Source organism: Lissotriton vulgaris, chromosome 7 (genome assembly GCF_964263255.1).
Source record: "Lissotriton vulgaris chromosome 7, aLisVul1.2, whole genome shotgun sequence".
In the NCBI taxonomy this organism is placed as follows: Eukaryota; Metazoa; Chordata; class Amphibia; order Caudata; family Salamandridae; genus Lissotriton; species Lissotriton vulgaris.
Genome location: NC_141695.1, coordinates 1,704,791,510 through 1,704,802,622, shown reverse-complemented (window position 1 = coordinate 1,704,802,622; position 11,113 = coordinate 1,704,791,510). Strand labels below are relative to the sequence as shown.

Here is an 11,113-nt window from a genome sequence, read left to right as displayed (position 1 = left end):
GTCTACTTACTGTAGTTAGTGATAGCCAAAAAAAGATAGGTGCCTCAGACCCATTCTGGACCTTGGGCCCCTAAACAAATACATCCTTTCAGAGCACTTTAATATGGGCACTCTACAGAAGGTCATTCTTCTTCTCCAGCTAGGTGACTTCATCGTCGCTCTTGGCCTGAAGGACACCTATTGCAACATATGAATACATACTGCCCATCACCAATATGGCAGGATCGTGACAGTAGAAAACATTACCAATTCAAGGTACTCACCTTCCAACTCCCCATTGCACCTCGGGTATTCACCAAGTGACTCACGGTGGTGGCTGCATACCTGCGCAGACAGGGCATCCACATTTTCCCTTATCTGGACGACATACTGATCAAGACTTCCACCCGCCAGCAATGCATTAAACACACACAGGTCACAATAGAACTTTATCAGTTAGGATTTAACATCATCACCACAAAATCCTTCCTCCGACCCCTCCAGATCCAACCCTACCAAGGGGCTATTCTCAGTTCGGAGGCAGGCATTGCCTATCCGATCCCTGCCAAGATCCTGTTATTTCAGGCACTCCTCCCTCTTTTCCAACCAGCTCAACAGGTCACGGTCAGAACAGTCATGCGCCTCCTACTCATGATAGCCTCTTGGTTTGCGCTAGTATCCCATGCCAGGCTACACTTGCTTCTATTGACAGGAACGCCTATTGCAACAGGGATTTCAGGCGGAGGGTATTTGAGACGTTGTCACTCTCTGCAATGGTGAAACACCAACAACCGATTGCAGGGGCGGCCATTCCTCGACCCAGTACCACACAGCACTGTTACAACAGATGCCCCCCTTACAGTTTGAGGTGCACACTAACAAGATCTGAGCATCCAAGGACAGTGGGAACCCAAGCACCAGGATCTCCACCTCCACTTCCTGCAATTCTTAGCAGTTTACTAGGTGTTGAAGGTTTTCCTACCTCACCTGAGAGGCAAGATTGTTCTTCACGGGACCCGCAATATGACAGCCATGTACTATCTTCTGAAACAGTGAGTCACATGTTTTCCAAAACTCTCGCAGCTATCCCAGGGCATTTAGCAGTGGGCTCTCCACCACAAAATTCATTTGTTAGCGGAGTACCTTCCGGAGATGGGCAATGGTTTTGCCGACCTCCTCAGCAGTATGCGGCAACAAGTCTACGAGTGGGAACTTCACCTGCAAGTCCTCCCCTGCTTCTTCCACATATGGGATTTCCCACAAATAGATCTGTTCACTACAGCAGAAAATGCCAAATGCCCAAACTTTGCCTCCAGGTTTCCACAGAACAGTGGCAATACATTATGGATGAACTGGTCAGGGAAATTTGCCTATGTTTTTCTGCTTCTGCTCCTATTTCTGTTTGTAATTCAGAGGCTTCATCTGACATCCTTCACTCTCATCCTGGGGGCACCCACATGGGCACGACAACCCTGGTTCACAATTCTGCTTGAACTCTCTCTGGTTCCAAATGAGAGACTCCTCAAATGCATGACCTTCTCACGTAGAACCATGGAGAATCAGGCATCGAGACCCAGGGTCCTTCAACCTTATGTTCTGGCTCCTGAGGTTTTAGAATTTGGATACATACACCGTCCACTGGGATGCATGCACATTCTCAAAGAAGCACACATACCTACCTTGCCCTGCATGCTATGCAGCCAAGTGGAAGAGATTGGTCTGTTACTCTCACTCTAATGTATTGATCCCTTTAAAGCCACAGGTAAGGACATTGTCTGCAGCTTCCTTCACTTGCAGGTTTCTTGCCTAGCCTTTACCTCTATAAGACTACATCTGGCCGATGTGGCCATCTATCTTCAGAATAGATAACACATCTCTCTCTTCAGAATTCCAGTCATTAAAGCTTTCACTTAGGGTCTTAATACGGTCATTCTTCCCAGGGTCCCACCGGCCCTGGCCTGGAATCTCAACATTGTACTCATGGGCCCTCCTTTTGATACCTCCACTCCTGCCTCCTTCAGTTCCTCTCTTGGAAGGTGGCGATTCTAGTTGTTGTCACTTCAATCAGGCATGTGAGTGAGCTTCGGGGATTAATCCTAGAAAAACCTTTCTTCCAAGTACATAGGAACAGGGTTGTCCTTCTTACCAACCCTAAATTCATCCCCAAAGTAGTCTCTCATTTCCACCTTAATTAGTCCACTGACCTTCCCGCCCACCCCCACTTCCAAAATATCACTTTGGAATCATCTCAGATAAATTGTCTTCCTTTGTTTGCGACTGCACTTGAGGTGCCTCATGATCGGGTGCAGGCCTTTAGAAAGTTTGCAGGAGTGAGGAAGTGAAGGATCACAAGTTTTTTGTTCTGCTTGGCCTCATTTCATTCTGTATAATCCTGGTGCTGCCGCGAAGAGTCAAGACTTGAGCCCCGAAGAAAGTGCTTTACTGATAAAGGTTGACGAGAATTGGGAGGTTTAGGTGCAGGTGATGGATCTAAAGAAACTGACTTAAGACTAGTGGGTCCATCATATGCCACTGATGGCCTGCGTGCATTTTTGTTTTCTGCTCTGGAGATCATGGCAGTTGCAGATTATTCCTTAGGAGGTGAGGGAGTGTACGTTGGCCCACTCCCGGCTAGTGGCCTGGGATCCAATTATAAAAGGAAGGCACATATAAATTTGCTAGAGGCACAATACTTCTGCAGGTTGATAACCGAGTCAGTAAAACTGGATTTGGGCTGTGGAATATAACCTGTTTGATTAGTGGGTTGCCATGAGCATCGTCCTCTTTGTGATGGGAGAATATATGCTTGTCTGTGAACTTTAGTTTGCTCTAGAAATGCCTCTAGGTGCCGGCCAGTTCAAGGGCTGGCTCAGCCTACACTGGGTAAGATCAAAAGTGAGACGGTCTGCACCAAATGCTGAAAGGAAAGTTAGTATTCATTGGTGTGTAAGTCATTTGAACTGTTGCCTTACCTTGACTTGGCAAAGTCAGTACTGCAACATGAGTCCGCCAGTGTATCTAGCAGTGGCATCTTGCTGCATTGGCTACAAGTCCTTCATTCACTCTGTAATACGAGACTTTCTGTAAAATCTGCTATGAATGTTGCTCAAGACCGGCTCCGGGTGGGAACTCAGTATGGCGCTGAAATGCCTCATGTCAAAGCCTTTTATGTCAAAGCATGAAACTGATCTCATATTCCTGCTGTGGTAGGCAGACTTCCAGACCAGTTTCATAATTAGAAGGGGTGGGGCAATTCAAGCATTTTCTTTAGATGATTCCTACATTTGGTTTCTATGAGGAACTGGATTATTATTTGGGGTGGGTGACTTCTTCAAAGAACACCGCCCTTGTCATGGTTAGCCCTCATCAACAACTGTGCCACAGCTTCAACCTTCAAAACAGCTGGTCCTGTACTGTGCTCCTTTCAATGTCACATTGCCCTGCCCCTTCAATATATGCATGCCTACCTTTGAGGATGTGCCTCTGTGCTAATGACTCAGTCCATAACTTCCCTGTGAGTAGGGCTTCGGCGTAAGGACAGAGCCAAATCAGTATCAACGGAAAGTTAAATCTATTGGGCACCGTTAACAGTTCGAAACTCGTGAGTCTCCGGTCCATGTTTGTGTGTCCCACTTAGGTACAATTGCATGACCGCAATCAGAATGTAATTGAAGAGTGAATCCTCAACGTTCTCCGGCCTACCACCCATATGAAGTGCCTCTTTCCCTCTTCTGAAATATCACTCTTTATGCTAGCTTGCACTAAGTGATTGCCTGTTACTCTCAAGATCTGCCAATTTCCTAACTAGAAAGGGATCGTGGTTTATTATTATGCAGGCTTCTTTCATAAATTGCCAGCAGTATCAATAAGTGTGCATAGTGTGAAAATACAAATATCTCTCATATGCCATATGTGAAGATACATATGAATTGTGAAAGTTAATTTTAAGGGAACCATTTTCTACACACATAGACAGAAGGAATGCGATATCAATGGCAACATTGTTGCTGTATTATTGTGCACAGTTGCACAACAAGAAAATCTCAAAATAAATGCGTGTGTCCTAACCAATGCCTCAGCCTGACCCCAATCATTCCCTCCGTTTAATTTGGTAAGTAACTGCACTTTTTATTCCATTTAAACCACTGCTAATAAGATGTTAAATGTTTACCTGCCATGGTGTCAAAATCCACAACCTTTCAAAGGGTGCAAGGATCTGATTTTCCTCGTCCTTTTTTTGTTTCCATGTTTGGCTCCTTAATGCCGTATCACGATGGTCTGTTTTTAGTTTTCATTACCCTTCCTTATGACACAGCATACAAAGCGAATCAGACTAACTTGCTAACTCCCTACGTGCATATGATCCGGTAACTGATTGATGGATCATTTATCCAACCAGCTACGAGAAGGAGGGCTGGTACATCACTACACTCCAATGGGAGCCAGGAGTGGGCGGGGCCAAGAGTGATGCTGTGACGCGGACGGAAGACCTATACTTCAACGCGGAGGAAGTGTAGCGGGAGTTAACAGCATCACCATCAAATTTACAGGTATGGTTGTAGAGATCTTTTTTTTATTACACTACTGAGCAGTTAGTGTCCGACGTAAATAACCAAGTGTCGGCCTGAGCGTGCTCTATGTTCTCGCTTAGAGATCCTCCCTGTAGTGTGTGTGCGCCCGTGCTGTCCTGAATGTGGTCCGTGACAGCTCCTTGTACCTTGGTCACGAAGCGATCATAATCCAGCCAGCCTTGTTTTAAGGCAGGCACATTTTGCGCTTCTAGACTTATAAGTTGCTTCTTGACTCATAAGTTTGTCTTTTAAAAGTATTGGCTCAAACAACCAGTGTACACAATGTTTAAAAAGCCAGACCAAATATGCATCTCATTTAACTTTTGTGTGTCTGCGTGCATAGACCAGGACAACCACAACGTTCACTGTAACCCTGCGATCCAACGTTCCATTTTCTCTCTGCATCTCATTCATGACCTTGAAGACTAAAGAGAGAACATACTGATGATGTGTTAATGCCATAAAAATCCGCCCCTCTCTGAGAATTTTCCACTGCATGTTAGAGCAGCAGCCTGTCCTGTGAAACCTACAATTTTGGTTAAGCATCTACCTGAACCCTCAAGGCAGCACCAGTTCTTTAAACACTGCATTTATATACTCGAGTACATATGCACCATAAGCGGTTATGTTACCAGTACCCCAGCCACTAACTAACTCACTCTATGTCCATGCACAGAACTTGAAGTTAAAATTCCAGCACAGAGTCACAAATCTTGCCCACAAAACATTTCCATCGGGTGTAGTGAAGATATTCTTAGCTTTAGTTAAAGAAAGGCTTGATTTTATTAAAGACAGAGCTGAGTATTATGCTATCTTTTCTTGCCTTTAATTGAATAGCAGCAAAGGAAAAACTACAACTCCCAGCAGGCTTAGAGAAGAGACTACAGTATGCTGTCACAAAGAGTAAACAACCAATCATAAATAAGCAAAAGCAACTCGATAAATAGCTTGACTGGGAGCAACAAGTCCTCTTTTCTTGCAGAACCTGTTAAGGGTATTGAAACATTTAAACTGTAATCATAAGAATAGAAACAGACAAAAATAGTGTAAAAACGTTATTTAGGACAGTTCTTTAGACAACAAATTTGTGGGAACAGAAAATTAAAGTCACTATCATAATCCACATGCCCATGCTTGCATGAAGTGTGTGTATGTAGTGGTACTTGTATAGCGCACGAATCACCATGAGGCATCTCGGCGCTTGTAAGAATACCGCTGAGGAACCCTTCCTGGCCTTTCCCAGTGAAGTGCCCACTCCTGGGCACCCCCAAGGTGAAGCCAGGCATCCTAGCGTTGTTGGGACCGTTGTGGAGATTAAGCAAGCTATTACCCAGAGTTGCAGAGTGGGACCCATGATTAGAATAGGCACCGAGGCGAGAATTATGAGGTCCGGGGATATTGAGCACAAGAACAGCCGAGGCGGGAATTGAACCCTGGTCCCTGGCCAAACCTATGCATCAGGGTCAGCCGCTCTAACCATTGAGCCACACTTCTTCACTGAAGGATTGAAGAACCCTGAAAATCGATGAGACCTAAGTATATGATGAAGTAGAAATCCTTTCTTAAGAGATCAGGTTGGAGGATGAGACTGATGCTAAAGAAAAAGGGAGGTTTAGAATGCCCAGGAGGAAGGATAATACTTGCCTCCGTGTCTTTAATAAAATCAAGACTTTATTTCACCAAAATTAAGATTATCTCCATTTTATTACAAGAAGTATAGGCTCCTGTTATGCTTGTTCAAAGCATAGAAAAAAATGAATTAGCAACGCGAGAAACATGTTTGCAATAGAAAGTCCTAAATGTGGAAACATTTGTCCAGACAGCACATTTGTGGAAGGCCTTAGGTTTCATAGCACCTCTGGTTGAGTGGGTGCCAAAAACTAAGGTGTTAATGCCCGCCAAACTCAATCCATTTGACCCAACGAGCTATGGTAGGAGATGAAACCGGATTGTGGGGAGTTCTAAATTAAATAAGAACCTGTGGAGCAGATGACTTCCTCAAATCATTAGTCTTTAATATGTATTCTCTTAACTTCCTACTCATAATTTCGAGATGATCAAAAGGGCAGCCTACTATGATCGAAGGCAGTAGACCTGTACATGCGATAGTATTACTGTGTGAAGCTCCATGGGGCCTTTCAGGGTTATGCTAACTGCAAAAGAGATTTCCTGACTCTTCGCACCATCTCCACAGCATTGCCCATAAGTTTAAGACAGACACTGGGACACATCGCCTCAATTTATAACTTCCTCCCTCTGACTCGGTGTCTGCCGATTTTCCTTACCTCCCTTGCTCGGCTCCTCTTGCTCACCAGCCTCAGCTGACAACTTGCTGTGAGACTTGATGGTGGGTGACGGTGAGAGAGAGAGAGAGAGAGAGAGAGAGAGATAGATCGATCTCTACTGCCCCTTGAAACAGTAAGGACCTCAATTCGGATTTATTCGTGCACAAAAATCAAACAACAAAAGCGTTTCAGCCTAAGCCTTATTTATTTATTCAAGACTTTTATATAGCGCTGGCCAGACCCGATGTATCGGAGCGCTTTACAACATTTGTCAAGCGACTGTTGAGTGTACACAGAATTGTAACAGTAAAAACAGCATATGTCACGTGGCATTCGAATGTAAAGTAGTAGTAGTCGTAGTCGAAAGGGGGGGGAGGGTGTTGTTCAAGGGGAGTGGGCTTCACAGTTTGTTCTTATCCAAATGATTGGATCTTCAGTAAGGTGCGGTTCTGTTGTGTGGGTCCGTTGTCACGTCGTGAGCGCTCTACTGAGTAGGAGCACTTTGAGTTGGCTTTTAAATTTTTTAAAGGAAGGGTTAGTCCTGGTGTGTACTTGGATGGCATTCCAGATTTTGGGTGCATTTCCAGAGAAAGAGTGAGATAAGGTTTTTGGTTTGCGGGTTTTTGGGGAATAAGGAGAAGAGTGTTGGTGCACCTGACATTTCTTGTCTGCCCTGCTTTCTTGAGTTTGGCGGCTAGATAGGCGGGTTTGCCAGTGTGCAGAGCTTTGAGAGTGAAAAAAGCAGTTCTGAAGTTAGCGCGCATTTCTATGGGGAGCCAATTTAGCTCTTTGAGAGCGGGAGAGATGTGTTCGAATTTCTTAACTCCAATCACCATTCTAGCTACTGCATTCAGGGTTGATCTGAGAGGAGCAAGGTGTGATTTTGCCGTGCCTGTGAGGGTGCCGTTCCCGTAGTCCAATCTGGATAGCACGAGCGATTGCTTGGCTTGCTTAAGGTCTTCTGGAGGGATGAAGGGTTTTATTTTGTTCAGTAGTTTTAAGTTGAAGAAAGCACATCTTGCGATGTTCTTGATGTGTTTGACATGGTTGGGTTCTAGGGAGATTCCCAGTGATTTCACAGAGTCTGCTGGGATGAGAGTGCAGTTGAGAGCGTTAATAGACTTTATCCATTCCATGATTTGGGGCGACTGCTCTTTGTTGGCTATGAGGAGGATTTCTGTTTTGTCTTGGTTGAGTTTCAGATGGTTTGGGGACAGCCATTTTTGGACTTCTATTAGGGTGTCATTGAGTCTTTGTATGTCTGCTGTGGTTGAGGTTTCAAGGTAGATCTGTGTGTCATCTGCATAAAGGTGGAAGGGTATGTTGGATTTTTTGCGGATGGTGATGAGCTGCTCCATGTAAATGTTGAACAGTGCGGGTGAGAGAACTGATCCTTGGGGAACACCTCTGTTTATGGGGTGTAGGTCAGACATGAAGTTTCTGATTTTTATTCTTTGGGAACGAACGGTTTTGCAGGAAGGAGGTAAACCATTGTAGGACCACCCCTTCTGATCCTACCCTTTCTTGTAGTACGTTGATGAGTCGTTTATGGTCAACCGTGTCAAAGGCCGCAAAAAAAGATCCAGGAGTATAAGTAGGCAGCTGTGGTCCTTGTCAAGTGATTTGTGGACATCATCTATGACATTCAGGATGGCTGTCTCTGTGCTGCATCCTTTTCTAAAGCCTGATTGGTGAGGGTCGAGGAGGTTGTTGTTGTCCATGTGAAGGGTGAGCTGATGGAGAACACATTTTTCTAGTATTTTGGCTAAGAATGGGAGATTGGAGACATTCCTGAAGTTGTTGGGACCGTTTGGGTAAGCGCATGCTTTTTTCAGTAAGGGTGTTACTTGTCCGATTTTGAGGCAGTCAGGCATGATTCCAGTTTTCAGGAAGCTGTTTATGATCTTTGACCAGAGTGGGGCTAGGGAGAGTTTGAGTTTTTTCGCCAGATGGGCAGTGAGGGGGGTCTTCAACTTGTGGAGATAGTTTGGATCCAGCGGTTAATTCAATAATTTCATCTTCAGTGATGGGGTCGAAAGTTTTCCAATTGTTTGCGGATTGACTGAGTGGGTTCCTGTCTTCTTTATCGAGGGGCAGACCATCATTGGGGGGTTGGAGGTGGTCCTCTAGAGAGAGCTTGATCTTTAATATTTTTTCATCAAAGAAATTGGCAAATTTGTCACATAGGTCTTTGGAGGCCGGAATTGCAGATGGAGGTGGTTTGGATGTTTGCTGCCTAATGATATTGAAGAGTTCTTTGGGGCGATTTTTAGCATTAAGTAGAGCACCGCAGAAAAAGGTTGATTTTTTCATTTTTGATGTGATTTTTATAATTGCTCCGTTCCTTTTTGAGTTGATCAAGGTGGGTTGTCGAAGGGTTTTTACGCCAAAGTCTTTCTGCGGCTCTTAGTTTTCTTCTTTCGAGTTTAGTTCAGTGTTGAACCACGATCTAGATGGGATGTTCTTGATTTTTTTTTTGTTTCAGGGGAGCTATTTGGTCCCAACATGGCGGTCATAAATGCATTGTACTGTGAGATGAGTTCTGTTGTGGACCTGTTCCAAGCGAGGGAGGGGAGTGTGCCTAACCTTTCTTCTAGTTCATCGAGGGGGATCTTGCTCAGATTTCTCGTCCAGTGAAAGTGTTCATTAGTGTGAGGTCGTTGTTGGGTCTTTTGAATGATAAGGTGGTCTGACCAGTCAACAGGGAGGGTACGGTCAATGGGGATTGAGTCTTTGTGAGCTATGATGGCGTCTAAGATTTAGCCTTTGTTGTATGTTTGTTCAGTGCAGTGTTGGGTCAGATTGATATCGTGAAGGAGCTCATTTAAAGTTTGTATCAGCGGGTTGTTTACCTCATTCCAGTAAAAGTTTAGGTCTCCCCGTATTGGGTTATTCGCTTCTGCGAGTGAGCAGTGTGTTATTAGGTCGGCAAGTTGTTCATCAAATGCGGGGGTGTTGCCTGGTGGATGGTAGAGGAGGTGGCAGTGAAACGTTTTGTTTTCTGCTGTCTTGATGGTGGCGGTTAGGTATTCCAATGAGTTGTATTTTAAGGAGTCTGTTTCTGTTACAGAGATCTTGCTTTTATGTATGATTGCGGTCCCTCCTCCTTGCTGGTTCTTTCTGTCTTTGTTAATGATTGAGAACCCTGGGGGAACAAGCATATCGAAGATGGGCGGTGAGGATTCGTTCAACCATGTTTCTGTGATGAGCGTAATGCCAATGTCGTGGGTTAGGATTGTTTCTGCCAGTTCTGTTGCATGTTTGTTTGCAGATCTGCAGTTAGTGAGCATGCATTTAATCGTCCTCTTGTTGTTGAGTTTCTCATTAGGGGGAGCCATGGGAATATTGGTGAGATGCGCTGGGGGTCTTAACATTAGTGTGGCGGTATGGTCTCTACCGAATCCAGTGATTACTTGGATCACAGAGCTGAGGGGCGTTAGTAGGAGTTGCTTTATAGGATTCTGCGAGATCTCTTGCCTCTTTCATGGACATTACCGTGCTAGTTCTTTTGGGTCTGTGCGGCTGATTCCTGAGGGGGGTCGTTTCCCAATTGAGTTGTTGGGCCTTGTGATGGTGTGTGTGTTTTTTGTGGGTGCCTGTGTGAGTGAGGGGTGGGCGTTGGGGAGTGTGAGTGGTGCGGTTAGATAGGATTTTATTGATGTCCTGTTTTATTAATTATAGATGGTGTTAGTTGCGTCAATCTATGTACTGTATTCATGGTGGAAGTTGTGGGAGAGTTAGTTCTGGTTGTGTCTAGATCATGGTCAACTGGATGAGGGCGCTTGATAGTGTTCCGGGATGGACGGGATCTTATCTGTGTGGGTGTGGCTTCTTGTGCTTCTGATATTTATGAGGGTCTTGGGGGAAGGCGTGGGGGGGTGAGTTGTGGCAGATTGTTTCGGGAATTGTGTGTCAGCTTAAATGGGTTTAGTGCAGGTAGGGAGTTAGGAGCTGTCTGCGGGCCGTTTTCCTTGGTTATTAGCTGTGAGTAGTGTTGAGTAGGGGGGGAGAGGGGGAGGCTGGAAGAGGACTGAAGTGTATCATCTTGGACCGGCCATGTGTTTGACGTGGCTAATGGGGATGAGTTGTGTGGGTTTGGGGGGGAGTTGGAGGGAAAGGTGGGACTGGGGTGGGATCGGTTGGTGGGTTGGGTTTGGGTCGAAGGATTGTTTTGATTGATTGCAAGGGATGGTTGGCTCGAGGGTGGGGTTACCCTCGATTGAGAGTGTGGTAAGTGAGTGAAGACGATACATAGAGGGAGTCAAAAGCGTCCAGGTT

At 45.2% G+C, this 11,113-nt stretch overlaps 1 protein-coding gene across 1 annotated transcript in view; it reads left to right on the top strand.

Annotated features, from left to right (window-relative positions):
* The first annotated feature begins 4,390 nt into the window (after positions 1-4,390).
* Positions 4,391-11,113, top strand: part of ADRM1 (ADRM1 26S proteasome ubiquitin receptor) — a 30,619-nt gene continuing 23,896 nt past the window's right edge. Inside the window, exon 1 of the mRNA XM_086932853.1 lies at positions 4,391-4,529. The gene's annotated coding sequence lies outside the window, so the exon portion shown is untranslated. The remainder of the gene's footprint in view (positions 4,530-11,113) is intronic.